We start from the raw sequence: 19,314 nt of genomic DNA, 5'->3' as shown, positions 1-19,314 counted from the left end.
AGAAGCCACCTGCATTGCAGGAGATGTGGGTTCAATCCCTGGGTTGGGAAGATTCCCTGGAGGAGGGCATGGCAACCCAGTCTAGTATTATTGCCTGAAGAATCCCAAGAACAGAAGAGCCTGACAGGCTACAGTCCATAGGGTTGCAAAGAGACAGGACTGAAGAGTCTGAACACAGAACACAGTATATACCACATATTTATCCATTAAAAAAGTAAAATAAATAGACTAGAAATAGAGGTATTAATGCCATATAATCCAGCAATCCCACTCCTGGGCATATATCTGGGAAAAAAACATAATTTGAAAAGATACATGCACCCCAATATTCTTTGCAGCAGTATTTACAATAGGCAACATATGAAAGCAACCTAAATGTCCATCAGCAGAGGAATGGATAAAGCCATCTTCTATTAAGCCAGACAGTAAAGAGATTTGTGAAAAAGTAAAACAATGCCAGTTTTCTAACTATTTTTTCTTTTTAAGGAAATTTTGGTTAATATTTATAAAGCAAAATTAATTTTACTATCAAATGGGTTCATTATTATTTTAAATGAATAATAAAGATATTAGTATATGTCCTTTTTCATGTCTAATATAGAAAATACCAAAAGACAAGGTCTTGGGTGTGTAAGGTAATTTTGGGGGAATAAAAGTAATACAAGACTAAAAGATTTGAGAACTTCTCTGTAGGACAATGTTTTAATTCTTCTTTAAAAGTGAGCTAGGAAAGCATTTGATTCTAAGTGTCAAGGAGTTATCATCTATCTAGTTTAGGTCCAGCCTCTTACAATTTTTTGTTTCATTTTTTATTTCACATTTTCAGCTGAAAATGTGTCAGCTGATGCTCACTCACTGAGTCCTGTCTGCATGTCCTATAAGCTTTCCTGCCTTGATTGACATAGCCTGCCTACTGCCTCTCTAGAGTGGGTAAACTAAAGCTTTGCTCTTCTCTGATTTACACTCTATTACTGCCTCTCCTACCCATTAATCTTGTTCCCCAGTGAAACAACCATGGTTTTATTTGGGGTCCAGAAAGGTGAATTAAAGGCAGTCAACCACATTCATAATTTATTTTAGGAATATTGGAAAAGCTCACATCCACCTGCATATCCCACACATTATTACATCTTCTTAATGATGCTTTACAGTTCTTTTTTCAAAAAGTATTAAATTATTCACAGCATATAATTAATTATGTATTTTAATTTCAAATTATATACCGAATAACAAAAATAACACATTATTATAACTAAAGATAACTTGTATAAAATCTCTCTTAATTTCTTTAAAAATACATTTAGTGGCTTTAATTTTATAAAATAGCCAATGCATTCTCATAGTATGAAATGTAGTCTTAAAAACATTTCCAATTGTTTAATAATACATAATTTTACCAGCATATCAGAAGTTATATAATATTTTTCTTACTATGGGCATTTGTGTTGCTTCTATTTTTTTTCTATTATGAACAATCTATACCAAAAAATCATATACCAAAAACCTTCATTAGAAACCACAATTGTTTCCTAAGAATAAACTAGAAATTGATATATTAGCCCATAAAGCACAGAAAAGTTAAAGTTCTTTAATTTTTAGCCAAATTAATTTCAGAAAACTTATCCTAACCCACACTCTATCAGTAGCAAATAAGAAAACTCGTATCATTGGATTTCCTCAGAATAAAGTAGCTTGATCTTTCAATATAATTTAGCTGGGAAAATGTGTATGTCTTTGTTGTTTTTTAGATGTATTTATTTGTATTTGTTTATTTGTTTGTTCGGCTGCACCAGGTTTTATTTACAGCACATGGACTCTTCGGTATTTGCTGCAGCACCACACAGAATCTTTTACTTTAGTTCTCTCTTCTTGACTAACAGATGCTGCCCATCTTCTCCCTGTGTCTCTTCACATCATCTTTGTGTGCTTATTTTTGTATCTAAATTTCTCCTTGTTGTAAGGACACCAGTTATAATGTTAGAGCCCCTAGTGTCCTCATTAAAATTATCTCTTTAAAGAATCTGTCCCCAAATAAGATCACTTACTGGGGTACTGAGATTTAGAACTTCAAATGAGTTTTGGCAGGACACATGCAACTCATAATACTATTTTTCAGCTTAAGCTTTGTCTGCATTATTTTCTTAGATCAAATTCTCAGAAATAGAGATAATGACTATAATTTTTTAGGTCTTTGTTGCATGCTATCAAAGTGATAGCTTGCATTTCTGTAAGAGAAATACCTTTCATTTATAATAAAAGAAGAGACTTGTAAGAAGCATCCTTAGTCCCCTGGCAAGAATAGGATCCATAATGCAAAGGGAAGGATAAGAGACCAAAAGCAATGCCTTGTCTGGGTCACATTCCACTAGGGGAGGGAGGAAGATGAAGGCTTTATGTTGCAAAGGGGTTGGGGAAAGAATCTTCTAAACAAGAGGACCACCAAGAAGACAAAATTATCAGGGCAGACACTGTCTGGTTCTATTAACCCTTCCCCAACAGAGAACTCCTGCTCAAGACTGGTAGTCTCCTGGGAATATTTTCTCTTTATAGACTGCAGAGAGTCGGACACGACTGAGCGACTTCACTTTCACTTTTCACTTTCATGCATTGGAGAAGGAAATGGCAACCCACTCCAGTGTTCTTGCCTGGAGAATCCCAGGGATGGTGGAGCCTGGTGGGCTGCCATCTATGGGGTCGCACAGAGTCGGACACTACTGAAGCGACTTAGCAGCAGCAGCATAGACTGCAGACTATCCTTACTGAGAGCCCTGGAGAGATGGTGTTTTCTTCAGAGCTTGGAAAGGTGGGCCTGGCAAGAAACTAAGACCTTGAGATACAGCATTTGTTTCTACTGACAAACACCATCCCTGAGGGACGCTTTACCCTGGAGGTGCACCCTGTGTCCTGCTCTTTCACATTCAATTTCCACTGGACAGAATCTAATTAAGAAACAATTTAGAATAATTAGAAGCCAGTAATGAATAAAAAGCAATGAGACATTTGATCTGGCAGTAATTTAACAAGAGCTCTGCCTTTACTTATCAGGAAGCAAAGCACTTGCCTGAACTTGGAGCTAACCCGCCGTGTGCCAGTTTTGTGTCACAGACTCAGAAAGCACAAGGAGCAGAGCAGAAGGCATTGGCCAAGTCAGGGTCAAGTGTCTGTGTCCCCATTCTCTGGTGGTTAAAATGCTTAGGCTGGGGAGGCTCCAGTGGAGAGAAGGCACAGTCAGATGCTCGTGGCTTCAGGTCAACAAGTCTTGACAAGGTGGCAGGATATGGTTGAGGGCATTAACTAAATCACCTCATTTAATCCCTGCAGTAACTTATAAATTCTGTATTGTTACCCTCTGGTTAAAAATGAGGAAATTATGACTATGAAGGAAAACTACAGAGTGAAAGGAAGAGCTATTATTAATAATCTAAGCTTGTCTGATTTCAAAACCTAGAACCTCTCACTTTCCATCACTGCCCTGGAAATCTTGAGACAATTCATCAGTTGCTGAGGGAAAATTCCTGTCTCTGTTCTGTTTGCTTCCTAATGTTCTGTTTCCTTCCTAATCCTAATTTTGGATTAATTGAGATGTGCAGTTTTTTCTGACTACTAGTATGATTGCTCTAAGTCAGCTATGATGGTCCTGGTGAGACTTTCCCTAGTCTTGAAGGGAAAAGCAGAAAAAGCAGATTATCTTCACTCCAGCCAACCCCACTAGAAGACACATCCCTCAGCCCTCCACAATGAAATATCTCTGGTTAAAATGATGGTGACTGGACTTTTCATAGTGACCTCAACAAGGAAAGAACTTGGAAGCCATTACTTTAGTCCTTACAACAGGAAAAATGTGGACCAATTGGAAATCAACAATTTTTCTTGGGTCCATTAGAGACCCAAATGTACAAGACAAGCTACCCTGAGATCTGTAGGGTCAACAGCACCCAGAAAGATATAGCACCCAAGACCATTTACCTGGACAAGAAGTCACTTACGAAACTGACAAAATGCTTACCTAACTAGTAATCATGACAGTGCTGAAGTCTGAGTGCACACTAATAATATAGTGAGAAAATTCTGAGGGTGGCCCTTACAGTTCAGCTGTGGGGTAACATTGTCCCAGATATCCCTCCAGAAACCTCACTAGGTCCTTCCAGGGAGAACCCCAGAAGATCCCCTTATGGCTCCGGTGGCCGGGGATGTGTGAACAGGAATGACCAGAGGACAACACCAAAAGCTTAATCCAGTGGACCAGGGTGTGGAATTCTAACCCAAACCAGCCCCTTCTAGGTTTTCTGTCTCACCTAGGAAAAAAAAATTTTTTTTAAACGTACTCAATAGGGGACCAGAATTTAAGGACATAAATTGGAAATGGAGCATCAGAGACACTTTTAAAGGCAACACTAATGAGCAACAGGCTCATGGAGTAACAGAGACTTCATGTGACGATTAGAATACTCCCCCACCCCACACCTTATGGCCAAACCAACAAGCTTCCAGCATAATAACAGTGCATTACAGAATGAAAATACTGTAAAACACAAACTTACTCAGAGGAATAGCACAAAGAAAAGTCCTAAACCGAGAGGAGAGATATAAACAGAGATAGCAGAGGCATTTGAAGTCTCTGACACTGTAGCTACAGCAAACATTAAACATGGCCCGATTCCTATAACTTAGGTTCTCACCCTGTTATAAAAATTCCTGTAACCTGATACATCATATCCAGATTTCAATTAAAAATTGTAAAAATCTTTTAAAAGGCAACAAGAAACAAGACAGAGTGAAGAGATGCAAGCTATCATCAGAACCAGGCTCATATATGATACAGATGTTGAAATTATCAGACAGAGAATTTTAAATTATTATGATAAGTTTGTTAATGGCTCTAATAAAAAAAAATAGCCACGTAAAAGAACAAATAGATGGGCGATATTTGCAGAGAGATGGAAATTCCAGGAAAATAAATCAAAAGAGAATGTTAGGTATCACACTCACTGTAAGACAAATGAAAAATGTGTTTGATGGGCTCATTAGTAAACTTAACACAGCAAGAGAAGAATCAATGAAATTAAAGACAGGAAAATAGAAACTTCCTAAACTGAAGAATCCAAGAGTTAAAAAAAATGAAAACCACAGAACAGAACGTCCAAGAATTGTGTGACAATTTCAAGATGGTGTAACATATCATAATGGTAATGCAAGAAAGAGAACATTAATATGTCAAAAACATTTGACATATTAATGGCTGAGAACTTTCAGAAGTTAATGATAGATATCAAAAGACTGAGGTTTAATCAGATGCTTAAGCTCAGAGAACACTGAGCAAGATAAATTTAAAAAATAAAATCATACTTAGGCATAAATTATATTTGAACTGTAGAAAACCAAAGACAAAGAGAAAAATCTTAAAAGAAGCCAGAGAATAAAGTTTCACCTATAGAGAAACAAAGACAAAAATTGCAGTGGACTTTTTATAAGAAAACAGACAAGCAAGAAGAACAGAATAAAATATTTACTGATGAAAGAAAAAAAATGGCAACTAAATGTGGAGTAAAAATAGAGGTTTTAACAGATAATTAAACACTAAGGGATATCATCACAAGAAATGCTGAAAGAAGTTCTTCAAGCAGAAAGATAATTATAAGGGTCAGAAATTCTGGACATGCATGCAGAAAGAATGACAGAAAAGCAGTAAATAAAGGCACAATTAAATCCTTTGTTTTACTTGTAATTGTTTTAAAATGATGATGTTGATGACGTTGCAGATAAGTTGAACCATCTGAAGGTCCAGCGCTGTCTCTCCCTGACTCAGGTATTTTCCTCAGCACAGAAACTTGCACTACTGCCTCCTTCACTACCTGACACCACCACTCATCCTGCAAGACTTAGTCCCTTTATCTATCACGTTATGACACATTTTCTAGTGGTTGTTTGCCTTTCATTTTGTAGAAACAGGAGCCAAACCTTACTTTGTAGTTGGGTGATCGTCCAGTTGTTGAGTCCAAGTGAATTGCAGACATACCTCTCTTTAAAGAAGAAGAAAAACGCTAGCTATTTGGTCTCTAAGTTTCCCTTGAAGACTTTGGCAGCCACATCCATAGCTTCATAAGACTGTGAGTCCAAAGAGAATGTACAGAGAACTGGCAGTGGTAGCAATCACAGTCAAACAGGACTGTTGGCTTATGACAATTAGTGGTCAAACTGCGGTTGCACACCCTGCTTAATCTTCAGAGCCTGAAATATTGCCTGCCCACAGTGGGTGTCCAAGTATGTCTTCTTGAATGTATGAATCAGTGAGGAAATGAATTAACGAAGCTTCTAATGCTTGATGGCAGCACCATTGTTTCCTTTTTCAGATTGGTCATGATCTGGCTTAAAGAAATATTCCTGAAATTTCCTCTTTTTTAAAATTAATTTTTATTGAAGTATAGTTGCTTTACAATGTTACATTAGTTTTTACTGTACAGTAAAATGAGTCAGCTACACATATACATATATGCTCTCTTTTTTCGATTATCTTCCCATATAGGTCACCACAGAGTATTGAGTAGAGTTTCCTGTGCTATACAGTAAGTTATCATTAGTTATCTATTTTATACATAGTATCAATAGTGTACATATGTCAATCCCAGTCTCCCAATTCATCCCACACTCCTCTCTTCCCACTTGGTGTTCATGTTTTATCTCTACATCTATGTTTCTATTCCTGTACTGCAAATAGGTTTCATTGGTACCATTTTTCTAGAGTCCACATATATGCATTAATATATAATATTTTATTTTCTCTTTCTGATTTACTTCACTCTGTATGACAGTCTCTAGGTCCATGTATGTCTGTACAAATTTTCCAATTTCATTCATTTTTATGGCTGAGTAATATTCCGTTGTGTATATGTACTACATCTTCTTTATCCTTTGCTCTGTTAATAAACATTTAGGTTGCTGAAGATTCCTTTTGAACTCCCATCTTTCCTAGTTCATCTAGCAGTCTGAAGAGCCACCCACACATCCTTTCAGCAAACATTTGTATTTAGGTTTGGCTCTGGGTTCCTGAGGTGGAAAATATTTGTCAAAACATCTCCCACTATCCCTCATGCTCATGGTGAAGTGGTGAAGTGAAAGTCGCTCAATTGTGTTTGACTCTTTGTGACCCCATGGACTATACAGTCCATGGAATTCTCCATGGAGGGGAGACCAGTCCCAGTGGAGGCACCTCTACTGCAGGAGCTTCCACATTTTGTTCATGGTGATCTCTTAATACGTCTGCATCTCCTCCTGGGCTGAGCTTGTCATGATGGGAAGGACTACATATTTGCCTTTTTTTTTTTTTTTTTTTACTGCCAACACTTGAAGTATTTGGGGTGATTGTGAAACCTCAGCTGATGTTCCCTATAGAAGCGTGAAATAATGACATGACAATTTCTGACTGGGTGAGGTATTTGCAGAAGCGTAGTTAATGCCACATCCTATGGTGATGAGAAAGAGGCATGATACCTAGCCCACTGGTGACAGCTGCACAAACAAATAAAACTGAATGGGACCAAAGTGTATCAAATACATAATTGAACAAGAGCCTACAAAAAGGACAGAAAGGAAAGAACAAACATGACTTATTAGATTACTGTGTCAGAAACTGCAGCATTCTTTATACATGTTGGTCTCTGTCTTTTAACTCCGGAGAACTCTTCTATAAACTAGAGACTAACCACTGAACAAGAAGGAAGAGGCTACAGATATAACTGTTTCATTGAGTGTCAGCCATCGAGCCCCTTTAGATTCATTTCACAGCATTTCCACCATGAAAGCTTCTGAACCGAAGTGGGGTGGGATTGAGAAGAATAGGTATGAAACTTGACTGTTTCCTCCATCTGGTAGGCTTATTCATGAAGATGGCAGCAATACTCTTGTGAAGATGCCCTTTCTACCTGGTCTATATCTCTCCAGTGATCATCGGGCTTCAGAGGGCCTTTGACATTACTGTTCTGTCAGACCAGGTGTAGCTAATCTGAAAAGGGACTGTTTTCCTTCTAGCCAAAGTACAAACCTCCACCTGATGGTTAATAAAATGGCAAATATTTACTTTTAGTTTTTCACAATTTAAAGTTTAGTGAAATATAGTGTACAATCCCTCTGTTCAATTTTTCTTGAAACACAAATGTTCAGTGTCCCAGGTCTCATCTCTTCTTCCTGAATGCTTTCCTAAGAAAGTGTCTAGTTTTATGAGGCAGAGGACCTTCCACACCATCATGGTGATGTGAGGATGGATGGAGAGGAAAGGAATTCTGATGAGCTTTCCTTGATATCTTCTGGTCTCCAGGTGATATGCCTTGTCCTCCTGTATCTGGTATGACCTGATGAACTTTGATGATGCCAGGTATAGCTGGTTGGGCTTGTGGGCCATTTATCTGCCAAGATGGCATTCTTAGAGGCTCACTTCAGCTGACTTGGCCTCATCTGGGAGTTCACTAGCTATAGACACAAACTTCTCACCAGTTCCTCCAGCGAAGCCACTGGCCCAGTAAACTACTTTCTCATCTTTGCTGTAATGTCAATTCCCAAGCCTCAGTGGATCCCATGGCAGGCCATAGATTGCATCTCAAAGAGAGGGTTACATCAAATCCCAGAGAGAAGTGGGAAGACAACGGCACTCTCTTTCTGTGACTGAATACCGGCACTACAAAGAGCAGCCAAAAAGGAATTTCTTCAGGGTCTAGAGGTTGAGGATGCAGCCAAAGACCCTTTTCTACCCTCAGTGTTATTCCTACTTTCTAATGTATCTCATTCTCTCCAGCCACTAATTGGCTTGCTGGATCAGGAGAGGAGGTATGAATGCAACCTATGTTATGGCAAATAAAATGTTCAGTTTCTACTTTCTATACATGCAGATGAAATGACCTACATAAAACTCTTGTAGTTGACAATGGTGGATCTGATATATTACATATACGGTTTTGTCCAGTAGCTGATCCCTTAGTCAGGAAAACTCAATAAAGGAGAGAGTATCTTCTACCACATGTTCCTCATTGGGGCCACCCCCTGAGTTTTACTTACACAGCAAAATGCTGAATCAGATCAGATTTTCACACTGGGTTCACAACAGATCAAGGATTGGCAATGTCGTCTTGGTGACCACTGTGGGAGGTACTGACAGGTCAGAGTAGCAGGACTTTCTTCAACTCCACTTCTACCAGAGCATTTATATTTCTATATTGGGGCTCCATTTAAGTCTTTTCTTTAAAAATGTTAATTTGGATGAAAAATTTAGAAATCTAATGTGATAAGTGGCCATTCTTGCTTCTGTTTTTCAGACCTTGTGATTCTAACCATATATTTTATCATCCTTATGTCTACTTCTTGGAGAATTCCAACTGTCTTAACTCTGAATCTCACGTAATCCCATTATTGTACAAGATTTTGCTTGGATACACTGAGGGTATATAGTCAGCACAGGGATCAGAATGGCATTTCCAGGTCTCAGAGTATGATGGACCAGACTGGAGAGAAGGCAAATTCTTCATTCTCAGCTGACAAATGTCATCCAACCATGCTGCCATCCTAACAATGCCTGCCATACTTCCATTCTGCATTTCTTTTTTTTTTTTAAACCTTCTCCAGTAACTAGGGAATTTCTGCATTATTATCCCCAAAATATTAATGCATTTTCTGTCAAAAGCTTTATGATAATTAAATTAAAGAGAGAGAAAAAAATGAATAAAGTTTGTCACCTAAAATAATGATTCAGTGAGTTGATTGTACCATGTAGACCAATTACAGGCTTTCCAAAGATCAAAGTCACCTGAAATGTGCCATATGAGGATACAGCAAGATGACCAAATGCAAAGTAGAGAGGAAGCTCTCTCTAGAAGCCAACCCAGTTAGATCTCGATCTAAGACTTCTAAGCTCCAGAACTATGAGAAAATTTCTGTTGCTTTAGCCTCCCAGCCTATGGTATTTTGTTAGGGCAGCCTGAGTTAACTAATATATGACATAAACAAAATTCAAGAGATTTCTTGCCTTAAAGGAAATATAGAGGAAATTCTTCAAACTGAAACAAGTGACACAAAAGAGGAATTTGCATCCACACAAAAAATAAAAAAGTGCTATTAAGGTAATTATATATTAATAGAAAATCATAAAAGATAGTATAATTTCATATTTCTTCTCTTTTCTTAACAGATTTAATTTCATAAAATAATGTATATATCATTGCATTGTGCACCTATGTCATGTAGAAATGCAACATATGAGACAATAACAGCACAAAAGGAGAAAAAATGGAGCCAAAGTTATACTGTAGTGAAGAAAAGATAACCAAAGGTAACACAAGTCTTAGTTAAGAAATGAAGAGAATATTACATATTTTCTATTATCTATCTATCTATCTATATACCTTTATACATATATATTCTTTCTTTGTATTGCTATAACAAACACACATGTAAATACAACAATAATTATAGCTACATATTAAATAATCTGTAACATACATTAAACAAAGTGGTTAAGCAAGAAGAGGCACAGAAAAAAAGGAAAAGTGAATACAGCTAGAGAGTAATAAACTGTTAGTTTTTTTCAAAATCACTGAAATTAAAATAATGAAAATAAGTGATAGATCCTGATAATATATATCTTGTAAGTCTTAGGACAGCCACTAAAAAAGTACTTAAAATTATAAAGTAAAAATTCATTAGATTCAAATATTACACAAGAAAATATTCACTTAAAGGAAAGAAGGCCAAAAAAGAGGGAGAGAAATCTAAAAGAGGCATGAGTCATGTAGAAAATAAACAACAAAATGGCAGACATAAATCCAATAATAATAACAGCAAATGGAACACAAGTATAAAATTATCTCTATTTGAAAATGGCATCATTGTCTACATAGAAATTTCAATAAATCAGCAAAAGTCTCCTAGAACTAATAAGTGAGTCCAGCAAGATTGACAGGATATAAAATACACACACACACACACACACATACCCCAATCACATTTCTATATTATAACAGTGAACATTTGCAAATAGAAATTTAAAGCATAATACATTTTTTTTTTTTATTTTTTTTTTTAATAAATTTATTTATTTTAGTTGGGGGCTAATTACTTTACAATATTGTAATAGTTTTTGCCATACATTGACAAGAATCAGCCATGGGTTTACATGTGTTCCCCTTCCCGAACCCCCCACCCACCTCCCTCCCCCTCTCTTCCTTCTGGATCATCCCATTGCCCCGGCCCTGAGCCCTTGTCACATGCATCGAACATGGAATGGTGCTCTGTTTCACATATGACAATACACATGTCTCAATGCCATTCTCCCAGAACGTCCCACCCTCACCTTCTCCCTCAGAGTCCATAAAATTGTTCCATGCATCTGTGTCTCTTATTCTGTCTCGCATATAGGGTTATCGTTACCATCTTTCAGATTCCATATATATGCATTAGTATACTGTATTGTTGTTTTTCTTTCTGGCTTACTTCACTCTGTATAATGGGCTCCAGTTTCATCCATCTCAGTAGAACCGGTTCAAATGTATTTTTTTTAATGGCTGAGTAATATTCCATTGTGTATATGTACCACAGCTTCCTTATCCATTCGTCTGCTGATGGACATCTAGGTTGCTTCCATGTCCTGGCTATTGTAAACAGTGCTGCGATGAACATTGGGGTACACGCGTCTCTTTCAATTCTGGTTTCCTCGGTGTATATGCCCAGCAGTGGGATTGCTGGGTCATATGGCAGTTCTATTCCCAGTTTTTTAAGGAATCTCCACACTGTTCTCCATAGTGGCTGTACTAGTTTGCATTCCCACCAACAGTGTAAGAGGGTTCCCTTTTCTCCACACCCTCTCCAGCATTTATTGCTTGTAGACTTTTGGATAGCAGCCATTCTGACTGGTGTGAAATGATACATTTTAAAATTGATCCAAATAAAATGAGATACTTATGTATACACTTAACAAATCATACATCTGTACTAACTTGCATTCCCACCAACAGTGTAAGAGGGTTCCCTTTTCTCCACACCCTCTCCAGCATTTATTGCTTGTAGTCTTTTGGATAGCAGCCATTCTGACAGGCATGAAATGGTACCTCATTGTGGTTTTGATTTGCATTTCTCTCTTAATGAGTGATGTTGAGCAACTTTTCATGTGTTAGTTAGCCATCTGTATGTCTTCTTTGGAGAAGTGTCTGTTTAGTTCTTTGGCCCACTTTTTGATTGGGTCGTTTATTTTTCTGGAATTGAGCTGCAGGAGTTGCTTGTGTATTTTTGAGATTAATGGTTTGTCTGTAGGTTCATTTGCTATTATTTTCTCCCATTCCGAGGGCTGTCTTTTCATCTTGCTTATAGTTTCCTTCGTTGTGCAAAAGCTTTTAAGTTTAGTTAGGTCCCATTTGTTTATTTTTGCTTTTATTTCCAATATTCTGGGAGGTGGGTCATAGAGGATCCTGCTGCGGTTTATGTTGGAGAGTGTTTTGCCTATGTTTTCCTCTAGGAGTTTTATAGTTTCTGGTGTTAGGTTTAGATCTTTAATCCATTTTGAGTTTATTTTTGTGTATGGTGTTAGAAAGTGTATGGAGAACAGTGTGGAGACTCCTCAAAAAACTGGAAATAGAACTGCCATATGACCCAGCAATCACACTGCTGGGCATACACACTGAGGAAACCAGACTTGAAAGAGACACGTGTACCCTAATGTTCATCGCAGCACTGTTTATAATAGCCAGGACATGGAAGCAACCTAGATGCCCATCAGCAGATGACTGGATAAGGAAGCTGTGGTACATATACACAATGGAATATTACTCAGCCATTAAAAAGAATACATTCAAATCAGTTCTAATGAGGTGGATGAAACTGGAGCCTATTATACAGAGTGAAGTAAGCCAGAAAGAAAAACACCTATACAGTATACTAACACATATATATGGTATTTAGTCAATCGGTGAAGATAACCCTGTATGCGAGACATCGGAAGAGACACAGATAAATAGAACAGTATTATGGACTCTATGCGAGAGGGCGAGGGCAGCATGATATGGGAGAATGGCATGGAAACATGTAAATTATCATATGTGAAACGAATCGCCAGTCCAGGTTCAATGCATGATACAGGGTGCTCGGGGCTGTTGCACCGGGATGACCCAGAGGGATGGGATGGGGAGGGAGGTGGAAGGGGGGATCTGGAAGGGGAAAACATGTACACCCATGGTGGATTCATGTCAATGTATGGCAAAACAAATACAATATTGTAAAGTTAAAAAATAGAAAATAAACTAATAAAAAAACCCTACATCTGCTTGCTAAAATAGCAAAATATTGGTGAATGAAATAAAATATCTAAATAAATGCAAATATGGTGTTCATGGATTGGTAGACTCAAAATAGTAAATATGTCAGCTCTTCCTAAACTGATTGAAGAGTTCAATTCATATGAATATCTCAAAATATTTGCAGGTATACTCAAGTTTATTCTAAATATTAAATGAAGAGACATTTAGAATAGTTAAACAATCTTTATGAACAATAAAGTGATAGAAATTATTCTACCCAATATTAAGACTTGCAATATTGGTATCACAATATTGACACTGATCAATAGAATTAAAAACCTAGAAAAAATTCACATAAATATGAGTTCAGCTTATCTTTGACAAATATGTAGAACTGATTCAATGAAGGAGATATAGCTTTTCCAACAGATAGAGGAATATTTGGACATCCACAGGGGATGAAAAACAACAAAAAACACCACCAACAAAAACCCTCAAAATAAACCTCTTTTCTTATACAAAAATACCTCAAAAAGAACAAAAATATAAATGTAAACATAAAACATTTAGGAAAACAAAAGCAGAAAATCTTTGAAATTTGGCCCTGACAAAGAGTTCTCAGATATGACAACAAAAGTATGCTTCATAAAACAGATTTGTAAAAAGATAAATTGGGTCTCACAAAAATTATACAGCTGGACATTTATCCCAGAGAAATTAAAATTTATGTTTCCACAAAAAAACCTAAAAAACTGTACATAAATGTTCATACTGACTTTACTTTTATTAACCAAAAACTAGAATTAACTCAGATGTCTGAATAGTCAAATAAATTGTGATATATACACTGCATGGACTAGTACTCATCAATTAAAAAATAACTATATATTGATAACATGGATGAAGAGCCAATAAATTATGTTAAGTGAAAAAAACAAAAGTTATGTAACAAAATGACATTCTTTTGAAATATAAAAATCTTAGAAGGGAAGATATTTGACTTGGCTTAATCATGGAGATAGAAGTAGGTATGGTTATAGAAGGCAAGAAGAGGAATCATTATGGTGTTGGAACTCTTCAATATCTTGATTGTGGTAATGGCTATGCAAACATACACAGATGATAAAAATATAGAATTTAACACACATGCACACACACACATGCACACACACACTGGGAAATCTGAATAAGATCAGTGGATTACATGAAGGTAAATAGCCTGGTTGTCATATTGTATTATAACATTGCAATGATTTTGCCTTTGGGACAAACAGGACACAGTTTATAAGGAATCTCTCTGTATTATGCCTTAACACTGTATGTGAATCTACAATTATCTTAATTTATACAAACAGAGCCCTTGTGAACCAGCTGATTTTTTTCACAGTGTTACTGGTAATGTTTGAAACTTTTCACCTCCTATTTTTATATGACAATTCAGTTTAAATCAAATTTTTAAGTTTTAACAAAAAGAGCTCTTATAGACCAATATTTCTTATGAATACCAATGCAATACTCCCATTTTAAAAGTTTAGAAAACCAGCAACATATAAACATTTTTATATGACATGTTCAAGTGGAATTTTTCCCAGGAAAGCAAGGTTGATTTATCACCCCAACGTCAATTAATGTAATACCTCACATAAACTGAGCAAAATAGAAAACAACATGATTATCACACTAGATGCAGAAAAATAACGACAACATCCAAAATCTTTTCATGATAAAAACAAAGCAATAGATTTAATAAAAGAAAATTTTCTCAACCTAGTAAAGCACATCTTAAAGAACTAACAGTCATTAGCTCAAAAAAGACATTTTGCCTTTTTCAGAATGTCATATATTTGGAATTATGCAGTATGTAACATTTTCATATTGATTTCAGTCACTTGATGCATTTAAGTTTCCTCCATGTTTTGTATGTGTGTGTGTGGCTTGATAGTATTTCTGTTTAATTACTGAATAATACTCCATTTCGGGATACACTATAATTTATCACCTTACTTTTTGAAGGATATCCTGGTTACTTCCAAATTTGGGGCAATTTTAAGCAGAGCCTCTATTAACATTTGTGTGCAAGTTTTTCTGTAGATACAAGATTTTTGCTGATTTTATTGAAGTATACTTGATTTACAATGTTGTGTCTGTTTCTAGTGTAAAGCAAGATGATTCAGTTACATATATATACATTGGTATCAGTTCAGTTCAGTAGCTATAAATTTACATGTATCTTTATATGTATATATTTACATATGTGTATTTATATATATGTACATATACATATGTGTATCAGTTCAGTTCAGTCACTCAGTCGTGTCCAACTCATTGCCACCCCATGGACTGCAGCACATCAGACCTCCCTGTCCATCACCAACTCCCAGAGTCCACCCAAACTCATGTCTATTGAGTCTGTTATGCCATCCAACCATCTAATCCTCAGTACTCCCCTTCACCTCCTGCCTTCAATCTCTCCAAGCATCAGAGTCTTTTCAAATGAGTCAATTCTTCACATCAGGTGGCCAAAGTATTGGAGTTTCAGCTTCAGCATATGTCCTTCCAATGAATATTAAGGACTGATTTCCTTTAGAATGGACTGGTCGGATCTCCTTGCAGTCCAAGGGACTCTCAAGAGTATCCTCCAACACCACAGTTCAAAACCATGAATTCTTCGGCACTCAGCTCTCTTTATAGTCCAACTCTCACATCCTTACATAACTAGCGGAAAAGCCATAGCTTTGACTAGAAGGACCTTTGCTGGCAAAGTAGTGTCTTTGCTTTTTAATACGCTGTCTCAGTTCAGTTCAGTTCAGTTCAGTCACTCAGTCGTGTCCAACTCTTTGCGACCCCATGAATCGAAGCATGCCCGGCCTCCCTGTCCATCACCAACTCCCAGAGTTTACCCAAACCCATGCCCATCAAGTCAGTGATGCCATCCAACCATCTCATCCTCTGTCGTCCCTTTCTCCTCCTGCCCCCAATCCTTCACAGCATCGGGGTCTTTTCAAATGAATCAGTTCTTCGCATCAGGAGGCCAAAGTATTGGAGTTTCAGCTTCAACATCAGTCTTTCTAATGAACACTCAGGACTGATCTCCTTTAGGATGGACTGGTTGGATCTCCTTGCAGTCCAAGGGACTCTCAAGAGTCTTCTCCAACACCACAGTTCAAAAGCATCAGTTCTTCAGCACTCAGCTTTCTTCACTGTCCAACTCTCACATCAATACATGACCACTGCAAAAACCATAGCCTTGACTAGACGGACTTTTGTTGGCAAAGTAATGTCACTGCTTTTCAATATGCTGTCTAGGTTGGTCATAACCTTCCTACCAAGGAGTAAGCGTCTTTTAATTTCATGGCTGCAATCACCATCAGCAGTGATTTTTGAGCCCCCCAAAATAAAGTCTGACACTGTTTCCACTGTTTCCCCATCTATTTCCCATGAAGTGATGGGACCAGATGCCATGATCTTAGTTTTCTGAACATTGAGCTTTAAGCCAACTTTTTCACTCTCCTCTTTCACTTTCATCAAGAGGCTCTTTAGTTCTTCCTCACTTTGAAGGAATTCCAGTTGAGCTATTTCAAATCCTCAAAGATGATGCTGTGAAAGTGCCGCACTTGATATGCCAGCAAATCTGGAAAACTCAGCAGTGGCCACAGGACTGGAAAAGGTCAGTTTTCATTCCAATCCCAAAGAAAGGCAATGCCAAAGAATGCTCAAACTACCACACAATTGCACTCATCTCACACGCTAGTAAAGTAATGCTCAAAATTCTCCAAACCAGGCTTCAGCAATTCGTGAACCGTGAACTTCCAGATGTTCAAGCTGGTTTTAGAAAAGGCAGAGGAACCAGAAATCAAATTGCCAACATCCGCTGGATCATCGAAAAAGCAAGAGAGTTCCAGAAAAACATCCATTTCTGCTTTATTGACCATGCCAAATCCTTTGACTGTGTGGATCACAATAAACTGTGGAAAATTCTGAAGGAGATGGGAATACCAGACCATCTGACCTGTCTCTTGAGAAACCTGTATGCAGGTCAGGAAGCAACAGTTAGAACTGGACATGGAACAACAGACTGGTTCCAAATAGGAAAAGGAGTACGTCAAGGCTGCATATTGTCACCCTGCTTATTTAACTTATATACAGAGTACATCATGAGAAACACTGGGCTGGAAGAAGTACAAGCTGGAATCAAGACTGCTGGGAGAAATATGCTGTCTAGGTTGGCCATAACTTTTCTTCCAAGGAGAATGTGTCTTTTAAATTCATGGCTGCAGTCACCATCTGCAGTGATTTTGGAGCCCCCCAAATTAAAGGCTGTCACTATTTCCATTGTTTCCCCATCTATTTGCCATAAAGTGATGGGACTGAATGCCATGATCTTTGTTTTTGAATGTTGAAGTTTAAGCCAGCTTTTTCACTCTCTTTCACTTTCATCAGGAAGTGCCTTAGTTCTTTGCTATCTGTCATAGAGGTGATGTCATCTACATATCTGAGGTTATTGATATTTCTCCCAGCAATCTTGATTCACGCTCGTGCTTCATCCAGCCTAGTGTTTCTCCTAATGCACTCTGCATATAAGTTAAATAAGCAGGGTGACGATATACAGCCTTGACGTACTCTTTTACCTATTTGGATACAGTCTGTTGTTCCATGTCCACTTCTAATTGTTACTTCCTGATCTGCATACAGGTTTCTCAGGAGGCAGGTCTGGTGGTCTGGTAATCCCATCTCTTTCAGAATTTTCCATAGTTTATTGTGATCCACACAGTCAAAGGCTTTGGCATAGTCAATAAATCAGAAATAGATGTGTCTCTGGAACTCTCTTGCTTTTTTGCTGATCCAGTGGATGTTGGTAATTTGATCTCTGGTTCCTCTGACTCTTCTAAATCCAGCTTGAACATTCGGAAGTTCACAGTTCATGTACTGTTGAAGCCTGTCATGGAGAATTTTGAGCATTTCTTTACTAGCATTTGAAATTGTGCAATTGTGCAGTAGTTTGAGCAATCTTTGGCATTGCTTTTCTTTGGAATTGGAATGAAAACTGACTTCCAGTTCTGTGACCACTGCTGAGATTTTCAAATTTGCTGGCATATTGAGTGCAACATTTTCACAACATTATCTTTTAGGATTTGAAATAGCTCAACTGGAATTCCATTACTTCCACGAGCTTTGTTTGTAGAGATACTTCCTAAGGCCCACTTGACTTCACATTCCAGGATGTCTGGCTCTAGGTGAGTGGTTGGTCACATCATCATGATTATCTGGGTCATGAAGCTCTTTCTTGTACAGTTCTTCTGTGTATTCTTGCCATCTCTTCTTAACATCTTCTGCTTCTGTTAGGTCCATACTTTTCTGTCCTTTATTGTGCCCATCTTTGCATGAAATGTTTCCTTGGTATCTCTAATTTTCTTGAAGAGATCTCTAGTTTTTTCCATTCTATTGTTTTCCTCTATTTATTTTCATTGATCGCTGAGGAAGGCTTTCTTATTTCTCCTTGCTATTCTTTGGAAATCTCCATTCAAATGGGTATCTCTTTCATTTTCTCCTTTGCCTTTTGTTTCTCTTCTTTCCCCAGCTATTTGTAAGGCCTCCTCAGACAACCAATTTGCTTTTTGCATTTCTTTTTCTTTGGGATGGTCTTGATCCCTACCTCCTGTATTATGTCATGAACCTTCGTCCATAGTTCTTTAGGCACTGTATCTATCAGATCTAATCCCCTGAATCTATTTCTCATTTCCATTGTATAATTGTAAGGGATTTAATTTAGGTCATACCTGAATGGTCTAGTGGTTTTCCCTACTTTCTTCAATTTAAGTCTGAATTTGGCAATAAAGAATTCATGATCTGAGCCACAGTCAGCTCCCGGTCTTGTTTTCGCTACCTGTATAGATCTTCTCCATCTTTGGCCTAAAGAACACAATCAATCTGATTTCAGTATTGACCATCTGGTGATGTGTATATCTATCTAATAGATAGATAGATAGATAGATAGATAGGTAGATCGATAGGGTTCCCAAGTGGTGCTAGTGATAACGAACCCAAC

The sequence above is a fragment of the Giraffa tippelskirchi genome, chromosome 3 (genome assembly GCF_054371585.1).
Source record: "Giraffa tippelskirchi isolate mGirTip1 chromosome 3, T2T-mGirTip1v1.2.pri, whole genome shotgun sequence".
NCBI classification, from domain to species: domain Eukaryota; kingdom Metazoa; phylum Chordata; class Mammalia; order Artiodactyla; family Giraffidae; genus Giraffa; species Giraffa tippelskirchi.
Note: the sequence above shows the minus strand (reverse complement) of the source record.